This window comes from Crocodylus siamensis, chromosome 2 (genome assembly GCF_052110815.1).
Source record: "Crocodylus siamensis isolate JL-2025a chromosome 2, ASM5211081v1, whole genome shotgun sequence".
NCBI classification, from domain to species: Eukaryota; Metazoa; Chordata; order Crocodylia; family Crocodylidae; genus Crocodylus; species Crocodylus siamensis.
In genome coordinates, this window is record NC_143396.1 from 73,344,973 (window position 1) to 73,358,595 (window position 13,623).

Consider the following 13,623-nt stretch of genomic DNA (forward strand, 5'->3'; position numbering starts at 1 on the left):
GTAAGTGTGAATGGAAGACCTGGAATATTTTGAATTATTATTTTGCTGTTAAGTCTATAGGTTACTATAAAAACTGGTACAAAATAGGAAAGTTGATGTCACTGTGATAGTCTTCAAGTTGTCAGCTAAGGTGCTTATAGTTGTAAACCTATTGATGACTGTAACCCTCTACTCATTCAAATTAAAGCTGGATAGAACAGCTGTAGAGTTGTTACACATTTTCCAGAACTAATTTTATAACTGGTTGGCTCTTTTTATAGATGAATATAATCACTTTTATCATGTGATAATCACTTTTCATGAGTGGCCAGTCTGAATTTATTGCACAAATGACCAATTAATTGCACAAATGTAACATGTAGCAGGGGCCTATATAATGTACTTTGATTTATGTGTTCCAAAAACAGGGCTAGAAAGCAAGACCACACTGTGGCAGGGCACTTTTCGGTGCGTGCCACCTTAAGGCTAGGAGCAGGCAGCTGGCAGGTGTTTGATTAGGCCAGCCATTTTAGGACTCAGGTCACACAGGATGAGGCATTAGTTTGCTGCCAGCCACCAAGACAGTAACATAATTTGGCTGAGCTGCTGCTTGTGGAACATCTTGGAGGTAAGGGCAGGATCTATGGGGATGGCCAGAGGCTCCTGGTCCTGGGGATGGCTGGATACTGCAGCCTGCTGGGGATGGATGGCCTGGTAGGGCTGTTCGTGGTGGAACAGTCCTCCAGAAATGCCAGGCCTGTTACCACCCCAGTGAGGAGGGGTGCCTTAAAACCCCAGACCCCATAGTTTCATAGTTTCTAGGGTCGGAAGGGACCTGAGTAGATCATCTAGTCAGACCCCCTGCCATGGCAGGAAAGTTTACTGGGGTCAAATGACCCCAGCAAGGTGTTCATCTAACCTCCTCTTGAAGACCCCCAGGGTAGGAGCCAGCACCACTTCTCTTGGAAGTTGGTTCCAGATCCTAGCCGCCCTGACTGTGAAGTAGCGCCTCCTGATATCTAGCCTAAATCTACCCTCTGCCAGCTTGTGACTGTTATTCCTGGGCGCTCCTGGCAGTGCTCAGGGGAACAGGGACTTTCCCAGTGCCTGCTGATCCCCCCTGACTAGTTTGTAATAGGCCACTAGATCCCCCCTCAGCCTTCTCTTGTGGAGGCTGAACAGCTTCAGGTCCCGTAGCCTCTCCTCGTAGATACCCAGACCTAGGGCCAGGCATGGGGGCCAGCCATGGTTGTGGCCACCTGAGCCCCAGGGGGTGCAAGACCCCATGGAGAAGGGGCCAGATACATCTTCCTGATACCTGAAGCCCAGGGGGTGCAACACCCTGGAGGCCCCAGAAAGGGGATTGTAGTGCAGCCCTATGGAGAGGGTATGAGAGCAGAGGTGGCCCACACAGAGTAGGGGGTTTCTTTATGACCCAAAGGAGTGTGCACAGTCCAGATAAAGAGTAGGACTGAAGGCCAGTCTGAAGGGCTACACCAAGGAGATGTGTTGAGTAAGTCTGAAGGATGGCCAGAATGGCAGCACATGGGCTAACCCCATGAGTATGAGAATTGTTTATGTGTAAAGAGTCCTGGTGAGGGGCTAAGGACACGGTAGGCCCGGTGTTTGGAGAATTTCCCAGCCATGTGCAGATGAAGGTTGCAGGAGAGGCCCAAAGGCTGTGCCAGGGCTAGCCAAGGAGTGAGTGTTGCCAAGCCTGATGGCCTATGGGAGCAGCTAGGGGAAGTAAGGCAGGATGAGTGTGGCCCAGTAACAGGGGAATGGAATGTGTGGAGCCTTGTGCAGAGTGGTATGTGAGAGTCCCAACAGTGGACTGAGTTTGGCTTGGTCTCAGGTCAGAGCTGAGAGAATAAACTGGATGCCATCTTCAAGGCATGGGCCAGGGGGTGCTACCCCCTGGCATCAGGGCACTATAATGGGCAGCCTCCCATTTAGAACCCCAGTTTAGTCCAGCAGATCATGGCAGGTGAGACTGGACAGACTGCCCCATGTAGACAGGTGGGCGGGTTGAGGTTAAGATCTGGCCCTGAGCATGTCCCCATCACACAAATGAATAAGAATTTTATTTAGTGCCTATTGCTTCTGTATCATTTTGTGGTCAAAAGACTTTCTATTTGATACTATTTGTTGAATTTAGAATGCTCACAATCTAGAATTTGTTCTGTCTTGCATTGACACTGACTGACAATTCTTCCAGAGAGGATATTAGTCTGTCACAGCTTCACCTGAACCATGTTGCAGAGCAAGTTTGTCTTAATTTTACAGCAGTTAATTGATAGCCAAGATGACCTACTGAAATTAAAAATTCCACAATACAAAGCAACAATTTGTTGTGGTTCAGCCCAAGCAAGGGTAGTGCAGGGGTGTCAAACTCATCCCATGCTCTGGACCAGATCTGGACCACAGTGCTATTTGATGGCCAGGATCTCTGGGGTCATTGTCAGCAACCAAAGCAGCAGCAGTGGGAGCAGGTGGAGTAACTGTTTGCTGCCGTGGACACAGTGCAAGCAGAGGCAGACCTAGTAATCACAGGGATGGCAGAGACCCCTGCTATCAACGGCCTTGTTCACTGTAGCTCCAGGGCCCTAGATTGTACAACAGGCCCTGCCTACCACTAGATTCTACAAGAGGCCCTGCCACACCCCCAAATTCCTGGGTGGAAGGGGCTTCTCAGGCCTGATCCAGCCCACAAGCTTTGTCTGTTACCCCTGCTGTAATCAGAACTGGGCCCCTGACCAGGCTGGACCTTAGCTTAAGACAGAAGAGATCCAATTTGCTTGGTACTGGCCTTTGGAAGAAACATCCATCGTTTAGGATTTTTTTTGTTTTTATTTACCTTGCCTGATGGCCTATTTAGCTTCTTCCTACTCATGGCCCTTTTAGCTATTAAAGAGCAATGGCTATTGGTTCTATCTGGAGCTAACAAAGCTTGCATGTTTTCCTTGAAGGGGTACCTTCTATATGGAGTGCTTGCTAACAGCTTGTCAGGAGAGCGGAGTCCTGGCAGAGAGCATCAGACATCTATAATCTATTCTAGTGTGATTGCTGAAGAGTGAGGAATGGAGGGATAGCAATCAGAAGCATGGCTCTCAGTAAGAAGTTAGGAAACATTGCTATTTGTGTTAGCATTGAGTAAATAAATATGGCTAGTGCCTTGGAAGTTAACACTACTTCAAACAAAACTTTGACAGGAGGTCCATTATGTGTTTTTTGCAAGAGCATCACAGCCAAAGCAAACCCCTTGAACACCTTTTGAAGCCTTATTTAAATGTCTCTATTTTCCTTTAACTATTTTGACCATCAAGGAAAAAAATAACATGCATGTGGACTGCATAGTTTTTATCAAACTGTTTGCCAGTCTTCAAAGCCAAAGGTCATATGTTTAAACCCCAGTTGACACTCAAGCTAGGAGGATTGAAACTTGCTTGACTAAACAACATAGTGAATTCCTAGATCTTGAATCGCGTAGGTCATAGGATCATCAAAGGCATTATCCAGCTTCCAATAAAGTAAATAGAAAGTCTCCCAATGATTCTAGTTGGAGCTGGCCCAGGTCCTCAATTAAGTTTTGCTTGCTACATTAAGGATTCAGTCTCTTAACAGGTAACATGGGAGCGCTATATTAAACTCCTGCTTTAGAAATCTGGCAACTAAACTGTAACCATTTTCAAGTGGGAACTGTGTTTTTCTAAGTAAAGCATCATATATAAATACAGCTCTATTTATAAAAAAAATAACAAATTATTATTAATAATCTAAAGAATGTTTAGATGACTTGGATACATCTCATTGCTACAAAATATAAATTAGGAACTGAATCTTCAAATTATTACTTTAAAGAAGGAAATCTAGATCATAAAAGTTCAAAACCAATTTAATGAGTTGTTGGGGCTATGTTGTTGGTTTTAAAGATAGTTATATTAAGATCTATTACAGTACATATTTTCTCATATTTGTAGATGAAATTCAGAGGTGGTCAGTGGGCCAGCATAAGGCCAGTGCTGTACATAAATCTTATGCTTAAATCCTATGTAAACCTTATTTTGAATCATTGATGCATGATTTTATGGGATTATTTTCCAAATGAACTTTAACTATCTCATACATTTTCTAACTGCAATTTAATCTAATGTAAATAAGCTACCCCAAGGGTGCTCAATCCCTGTCCACAGAGTTACTCATAGATCTGAGCCATGCTTTCTCCCTCAGGCAGCCATATCAGTGCCAGGCCAGGCGCCCCTTTCCCCAACCAGCAGGACCTTTACCACCTTTTCCTTCCACTCAGGATAAGCAGAGGGTTAAAGTATTGACTCAGATCAGGAGAAACAGGGTTTTTTCCCCCACTGACTTACTGAGGGGTCTTTCTGCAGTACTCATGGAGATCTTTGATTGAAATAACCATCTCATCCCAGAAAGTCTTCCAACCAGACGTAATTCTGTATCACAGTTCTGCTTGACTTTAGGGTACTTATATTTTGGGATGGTGTGATATAGCTGCAATTCATGATGTGTTTCAGTCTTAATAAAAGTTTAATACCACATAAATAACAAGATATCCCTACTCCATTTTATACACCTTTTGACAATAGGTGCTATCAACTTGTGTAACACTTAATCTTTATTATTATGACATAACTTGTAAGTTTTATAAAGGATAACATGTATCAAAAAGGGTTAAAGCCACTACACAAATGGCAATCAACATGAAGATTCAACCTTCTTAATTAAACCAAACAAGTCAGCACTAACAGCGTATTCTCCCTAAACAGAGTTCAGGGAAATTATCTAGAGAGCAATAGTACTCTGGGTAGGCAAGATTGATTACACTGGCACCATTTGTATGGCTTTAATTAAGTAGCTGTCAGAGTTTTCTCTATTAATCTCTCTATATAAATGCAAAATTAGCTGTAGTAGACCTCTAGTAGGTCATTAGAAAAATGTGGCTGCAAAAGAGTGCAGAGCAGTTCTTCATTTATAGATTGTCTGCTGTGAGCACACATACTGTACAGAAATAAAACAGGCTGTGTTTCAGAAGATATTGGTGCTCTGGGCCGAGAATCTCATATCTGCTGTCCCATTATCTGTTCCTATTATAAGAACAATTTGGCAGGTGGACTATAAATTAAGATGGCTTATGTAATATGGGGACTGCAAGGAGCCTTTCCCTCAACTCCAAGTCTATGGGCAGCAATCATTTTTAACAGGTTCCTCCATCATACTAGTATCATCAAAGGAAAATGTAGGAAGCAGACACCCATATTCATTACCTAAATTGGCTGGCTGCTAATGAAGAAATATACAATCTAGTCCTGAGGCAGAATAGCTCCAGGAATTACATCTGGGATACTGTGATTAAACATTGCTTCTAGAGTGTAATCAGTGCCTAAATGACACAATAATGTAAAAAATGTCTTTGGGGTAAAAGGTCCTATAAATGTGTAAGATATTAGAAATACCTTGGTCAGACTCATGTTGATCTTATTCAGTACTTATCCAAGAAAAGCTCCCATTCATGTCAATGAGAATCTTGCTTAATGGAGCACTTGCAGGTTTGGTTCACCATCGATATCAAGGGGTGCTGACAGATGTGCAGCTTCCTGGTCTAACTCATGGCACTTCACAGAAAACCATGAGTTAAACTGACCCTCCTAGCCCAACAGACATTCACAGTTGGGTCAGGAGGGTGGGTTATCAAGCTTTGCTTTGGAGCCAATCCAGCTGAGGAGCTGCATGTATGCAGCTTCTCTCCCTTAGCTCCCCCCACAAAACTCTGGTGCTGTCTACAGAGTGGGAGGAGAGGGAGCTGGAGTGGGGGTAGGTGGGTTGGAGCCCCCCTTGAGGAAGAGATCTCCAATCTACCTTCCCCTCTCCAGGTCAGGTTGGGCAAACTCCAGCCTGAGATCCTTCCTGTCCCATCTCCCCACCTTGTATTGTGCAGACAGTACTAGGAGTTGGGCTGGGATGTATCAGCCTAGCCTCCTTTTCAGACAGAAGTTAATCAAGGCGCTACACTTTGGAGTGCCTTCATCTGAACCCTCATGTAATGAGGGCTAATTTGTCATACGGTCAGGGACTTTTAAAGCTCTGTGCAGCTGTGCCCTTCTGTAAGGGCACAGCTGTAGAGTACTTTAAGGGGGCCAGTCATGCAGCAAGCATAACTTCTGTCTGAGCCTGAGGATTTTATAAAGCACAAGCAGACTACATGTACATTTATTTTTGACCCTCAAGTTCTTTAAAAGTACCTTTAGTAACTGAGCCCTCTTTTAAGGGGAGGAATAAATCCTTCAGAATCTAAACTAATTTGCCTAACACATAAATCTAAAGGTTAATGAATAGTGGCATCAGTAGCTCTTTAAAGCTCAACTGTTCTCTGTATCTTACAAAAATGATGGATCTAGGCTCTCTTTGCCCCTCTGCTTCTCAAAAAAAAAAATCCAATAAAAGTTCTGGTGTGAAGAGGACATATAAGGTAAACAGAGAATGTTTACTATTCACAAAAAGTATCTGCTGATAACATACTATACTCCCTATCTATTGATTTGAAAGATCAAATGAAGCAACTCAGATTACAGGTCTGTTTGGCTAAGTAAGGTCAGATGACTCTTGCCTCTGTACTTTCACCTTATAGCTCTTGGTTGAATGTGATAAATTAGGTGCTGAAAGAGGTTAGTCTCACTGAAAGTATAATTTGAAATTTTACACAATTACCTGCATTTAGGCAGCTCTGCTAAAGATGCTCTAAATTAGTAATGAGTAGTAAATCTTTAGTTTTGTTTCAGCAAACAAGTTGGAGTTACATTGGAGCTGAATTTGGCTTCAGAAGTTTTACAGATAGACCATCCAAGGATGGAATTAATTACATTCAGACTGAATTAAATCTCAGATTTCCTTCTCTGACTGTATACAATATAGTTGAAATTATGTCTTTTTTTTAACTTAACTGAAAAATAACACGGAGGAGTTTTAATTAAACCCCTTTTAAGGTCCTACCTGGAATGAGGTATTCAAATGAACAGTCTTTTTGATTTAATTGGGACTATTCAGTGAATCTGGAATAGATCCATTTGGACCTAAAAGTCACAGTGGTGAGTGTTATAATGCTTAAATCCTCATTCCCTGACTCCCAAAACAGAATCCAGAATCTTGAGTTAAGTGCTTGGGATTCCTGCACAACACATGAAGAGAGTTAAGCATCTCTGAAAAGATTATAAAATAGCCAGCCCATGAAGCTTGGCATTGTCTAAAACCAGCATGTTCTGACTAGATGCTAGGAGCTAGCCAATACACCAAATGTGGGGGAAGAGGAGTTTCTTAAATCCATCCCTTATTCAGAGCATAGATGCCTCTCTCCGTGCAGATTTTCTACTGCAAATAGGCACATATGCCCTTTTGTTAAAAATAAAATAGTGTGTATGGGAGTGGGAGGCCCCCCCCCACTTAAAATTGTAGCCTCCCTGCCCTTAAAATTGTAGTGCTGCTGTTGTCTTACAAAACAGCTTAGGATTTTTTGTGATGTCTTTTATTAGACTAACTGTACTAATTGTATATTTGGGAGAGAAATTGGACCTAAGGAAGGACACTCAGTGCCTGAAAGCTTGTCCAACAACTCTTCCCAACTCGACTGCTGGTCCCATAAAAGATATCACAAAAAATAGCTTCCTCTCTTACACTGGACCATTACAGCTACAATAACACCATTCCCTACCACTTAATGATTATAAAACTCATCCACATTATGGTGACAAGATCAATTCTCTCCACAGCCTGAAGGGATTTTGACCTTAACCACCTGCCTGTTCTTGGATAAAAAGCAACTTCATACTGAAGTTGTGCCACTGTGCCAAAAATAATTCAGGATCCATTAAGTCAGAGAAAGCATGATCAGGAATCTGCAGCCTAATAGCAAGTGGCTTGGGTTTTGATCCCTACTCCTAGGACTTTTTTCACAATTTTCATGAAAGAGTCATAGTGCATAATACATAAAACATTTCTTAGAACAGGGACCAGAACCCCCATCCTACACAAGTTACCTAACCACAAAGCTCCAAACTCATGCTTACTCTTGCTCTGGTCCATCGCATCTTGTATCACATTGGGTTCAGGTATGAGCATGGTACCAAACAATGCAGCACTTGCAGACTGAGTTCCTCTTCATGCCCAGCAGTAGGATTTTAGGTATTTGGAGACCATAAAGGTAAGATTTAAAAAAATGGAGGCACCTTGGAAGTTTAGATTCCTCTAGGGTTAGAGATCAGTAAAGATTTTTCAGAATTGCAGTTTTAGATGCAGGCAAAATTTTAAAAACTCCTTCCCCTCTACCTAGGCAGCATGGAGAAGAAAGCTTCATGATATGAATGCAGAAGAAGCAAAACCAGGACTGGGGAGAAGCAAAGAAATAGATCAGGAGAAGGAGTCTGATGAGACTTGGAGTAGTAAATGATGAAATCGGAAGTAAGGAAGTGTGACTGATATCTGGACATATGGGATGAAATTTATACGGTTAGGAGATTGGGAATAGAAGCCAGTTTCAGGCAGGGAGATGGAAATAGTGAGGTCAGATGAGGAGCTGGGTCAAAAAGCAAGGCTGAGACTGTTTAGACAGAGACTGATAAGCAGCAGGAGGGAGTGGGAATAGGGACTAAGGAGGGCTAATGAGGGAGCAGCGATGTGTGGGGAGATATAGAACTGGCTGGGCAAAGAGGGAAATAGAGGCAAAAATTAGATGAAGTGAGGAGCCAGGATAGGGAAACTAGGACTAGATATGTAAAGGGTCCAACAGTAGGTTGAGAAGCCTGAAGACTGGAGGACAGAGTTCTTATGTGATGCTAGGAAGTAATGTAAACAACATTTTTCCCAAGTAGTCACTAATTCCACCTTTATTTTCTGGTATCCTTTATTATGCCAAAGGATTGTATTTATTTATGGTAAGTTTACAATAGTAACTGAGGTGTGGGGCCACACACAGAACAATGACCGTAAAACAAAATATTGACTAGCTTCTCATTAGTTAAACAGTATTCATTCTGAAAATTGTTGCACCCTCTGAATGATGTGGGGGTCATCTAGAAAACTAGTACACTAGAACACCAAGTATCATGAACAATTAGTGTCAGCCATCATTCTTGATAATCAATATTTCTGGATAATCAAACACCATGATATGAAGTGCTGGAAATTATACTTTAATTACTGTACTACACAGTAAATATTAAGAAACGGCTAAAGAGAAGTGTATGGCACTGCATAATGTTTTAAAATCTCAAAGCACTTGTAAGTAAACAATGCACACTTATATTGCTGATAAACAAAACCCAACTGTGGGCTAATGGTTTTGTTAATACAAAAACTTCTGGTAAACTGACTTTCTGAAAAAAAAAAGGCTCTCCATTGTATGTGGTCATGTAATTAAAGCAGCGTTTCCCAGACTCTTGATACCTGAGACATACTTTCTTCTGGATTAAAATTGGTGGCATACTTTGCTCATTGGTCTGTGGGCTGGATCTGGTCTGTGGGCCTGATCCTGTGCACAGGGCTGGAATAGCTAGGGCCCAATCCCTCCATATGGGACTGGCATGCCCAGAGGCCCATCTAGTGTGCTGAAAGAGAAACGGAAATGTGCCATTCCGCATCCTTTGGGAATCACTGAATTAAAGGCTATTATTGTGCATATATATATATATGGGGGAGGGGATTCAAATTTAGCCAGCCGTGTTAATTCTGATGTCTCCTAACTTCTTCAGTGCTTTGCTATCATCTAAATTTTCTTTTAATGTAGTGTTTTTGCATGCAAAATACACCAGATGGCTAATTCATGCTAATTATTTTCTGGTACCAAAGGATACAGCATGTGGAATTCTCTTCCTGAGGATCCCCACAAGTGCACATAATTGCTTACTCAGCGGTACTATAGACACCTTGTATTGCTGTGTCCCAAATTTAAAAAAATATTACTCACAGAAGAATGGCAACTGGTACAATACATTTAATAGCATAGTCCACCATGAAATCATTTGTAACCCTGAAAAAGTCAACAAATATTGAATTAAGACCCTGTCATGACTCATATAATTCCTATATATGGCAAAATAAAATGGCTTATAAATAATTTGAATGGGACACTAAGTTGGTTTTCTGATACTTATGGGGTGGTATTGGTTGCTTATGAATCTTTGGCTGAGTGCTTTGAGTGAGGAGCCAAGAAACTGAGGCAGGGAACAGGGAAAGCAGATAGTGGTCAAATGCCAAAATGTAATTTTTTTCAGCATGACCAATTATCATGGTGTAAATTCATCCTGGAAAATGTTTACTGTTTATAAAGATCATGAATGAATTACCAAATCATTCTCACATAACCCCCAGAATGAAAAATTTTCTTTCATACTCCGACAAAGATTGATGAAAAACAAATGCAGTTTCAGAGAAGAGGGTCATTCTGTGAGAGATTTACTAGAACAAAGATAATTAACAATGTTCATAATATAAAAACAGCTGTAGGATTAGCTCTTTTACTTCCTTTCTTCCATGATAAGGAGGACCTATTCCTTTCTCAGTTGAATGTGTCTGGATTCTAATAGGCACAGCGGGTGAGTGCCCACTGATTGCAGGACAATATGAGGGTCTGTCTAAAAAGGGCCCAGCAGACACAGGAGAATGGTCCCCTCTCCTTGCAACTGGACTTCTTAGGTCAGCCAGACAAGCCAGTTGGGTTGACCTGGTTTCCTGGCCCCTTGGTTCCTCAGCCCCGGGAGTAATGTCAGTCAGTTTGGCCACAGTTTCCAGCCCCAGGGGCAGTACGAAAATCACAAAAGGCAAAAAAGAAAATGAATCAGGGAGGAAGAATTCTCTCCTCCCTACTCATGAATCCTTGCATGTAGGTAAAGGAAACCTAGTTAAAACCCCATTCTCATCGGGTAAATCCCATCTCTTCATAACAGTCCTCCTCCCAAGAACATTCACCTGCTGTTCAAGAATCCAAAGCCTTCATGCTGATACCATCATCTGAGCCATGCTTCTACTTCCAGGATACAAAAGTCTCTGCCTGGACCCCTGCCTTTCATGGGAAGGATCAATGAGAACACCAGTTGTGTTCCAAGTTCCTTAAGTAGGTCTAGTCCTCTGAAAACCTGTCACTTGAGCAGTCAGTTGTAGCCCTGCTGGCCCTATAGGTGTCCTAGGACAGCCGGTGCCTTATGAGTTGTGTTTCTGCATTCTGTTGCCCCTATAGCGAAGTTCATGCCTCACAGATGTCACTCTGGATTGTCTCACACTGGCTTGTACAGGCTTCCACTGTCTTGGTCTTGGCCTGCCAGATACTCTAAGTGTGGACTCCTAAGCCTGGGCTTACTTGCACTGACGTGGCACCTCTGTCCTACCCTTGTCCTGCACTCATGCACTCTGGGCCCTTGGCCCCCATCTTGTATGGTTTGGGCCAGCCCTCAGGGTTCCTGACCCCAGGCTGAGCTATTTTCACTGTCCCAGCCCTTGGCCCTCTGGGTCCCTGACCCTGGGCTGGGCTGCTCATTGTCTCAGCCCTCAGTCCTCTAACCCCTGGTCCTAAGCCAGGGTGCTCACATTATCTGGAGACCCCACCTCTGGCGAGTCCATGTATGACATGCCCCTCTGGTATCCCTGAGTAGCCTCCTAACTACCCCAAATAGCCACCCCTGGTTCTGTGGTTGTAAACTTAACTGCAACAAAACATACAAGCAACTGCTTTTGAACAAAAACCTCTCCCATTTTGGGTAAAAGACATTTTGCCAGTCCTCCTTCCCTTGGAGTTCTCCCATCTCAGCTCTCAGGGTGGCTTGGTACCTGCCAGGACATCTCCTGAAGCCCCGCCCCTGTCACCATAGGAGCTCTGTTCCATGCAATGCACTGAGTTGGACCACGCACCTTCCACCAGGCACTGGTCTTATATGCTCTGGAGCCCCACTCTGTTTGGTCAGGTGACTCCCTAATCAAGCACAGGGGTGATAAAAGCTGTTCATTACTTATTTTTCCAATTTTCCCAACTTTTTCCAAATTTATTTTTTCAATTTTTTCCAATTTTTCCAGTGATCTAGTTGGTCTAATAAAAGATATCACATGTACCTGAAGAACCTTGTTTATTCCTTACGGCATTTTTCAATATTTTCTTAAACTTACTACCATGATATCATAGAAATTTTAATATCACTTTATAAATCCTACTGTTTAAATAGTAGATAATCGCACTTCAACAAGGATGTGGAAATGCTTGAGAGAGTCCAGAGAAGAGCCACCCATATGATCAGAGACTTGCAAGGCAAACCATACGAGGAAAGGCTGAGGGACTTGGGCCTCTTCAGCCTAAAAAAGAGAAGGCTGAGAGGGGAGGTGGTAGTAGCTTACCGCTACATATGGGGAATACATCAAGAGCTCGGCAAACAACTGTTCACCAGGGCACCCTTGGGGAAAACCATGAGTAATGTCACAAACTCCTGGAAGACTGTTTCAGATTTAACACTAGGAAAAACTTGTTCACAGTATCCAGACGGTGGAATAAATTCCCTCCAGAGTGGTGCAATCACCTACCCTAGAGAGTTTCAGAAGGAGACTGGGCGGTCACCTTGCTGGGGTCACCTGAACCCAGTTATCTCTCCTGCCTAGTGCAGGGGCCTGGACCTGATGGTCTTGAGAGGTCCCTTCCAGCTCCTTACAACCTGTGAATCTATAAATGCTGCTGTAAACCATTCTAAAAATATTTTGTAATTAAAATAATAAGAAAAAAGACAAAGGGAGAAAAACTTAGTCCAATTACAATGACAGAGGAACAGTGGTTGTGATCATAAAGACAAATTAATCACTTGATACAGACCTCACACTTTCTAGCACTTGTTACCCACAATTTGGAGATAGGCCTGCAGTAAAAGTTACTTTGTGCTCATCTCATTGTTTTTAATCAACTGTTTTCTAAGGTGCTTCAAGACTAAGCAGAACTACAACCTGGACCAGTTTTTTTCAAATATGAATACTATTATTTCACATTCAAAATAATGGTAAATGAGTTTTTAAAAGTAAAACAAAAGTATTTTTAGTTCACTTACTTGGTTTTTTATCCTTTCTGTGCATATCTGATCATCCTATTGAACTTTGTAAGGACAGTATTTCCAGGATTTTATCTCTAGTTATCAGTTTATATATGCAGGAAAAAAACTATTTTGCCTTAATAATGAACATGAAAACATGGGTTGACATGTCAAACAAAATGATAGTGGGAAGAGGATTTCTTGAGAGCTATCAGATCAGGTTCATAGAAATCTGAAATGTTTTGGGGAAAATGTGATTGTGGTATGTGAGTAAATGCAGTGCGTGTGCATACACACACGCGCACGCTATTTCCACTCCATACCTTACAGCAGAACTTGACCTGTCATGCAAATAAAAAAGAGGTATCAAGCCCCCAAAGTCTTGGGCAGTATGTCTTCTGTCACCTTCAGGAATGTAGTAAATAAATCAAGTGCAGCTCATAATTTATAGAAGAGTAATACCCTACCTGACATTTTCTCACTGTCAGTTTTGATGGGGTATGTGCTGGTTCAATATCTCAGTAGTAGAGTGAGCCATACTGAACAGATCAAGAGCATGCCATCATACAATCCACAT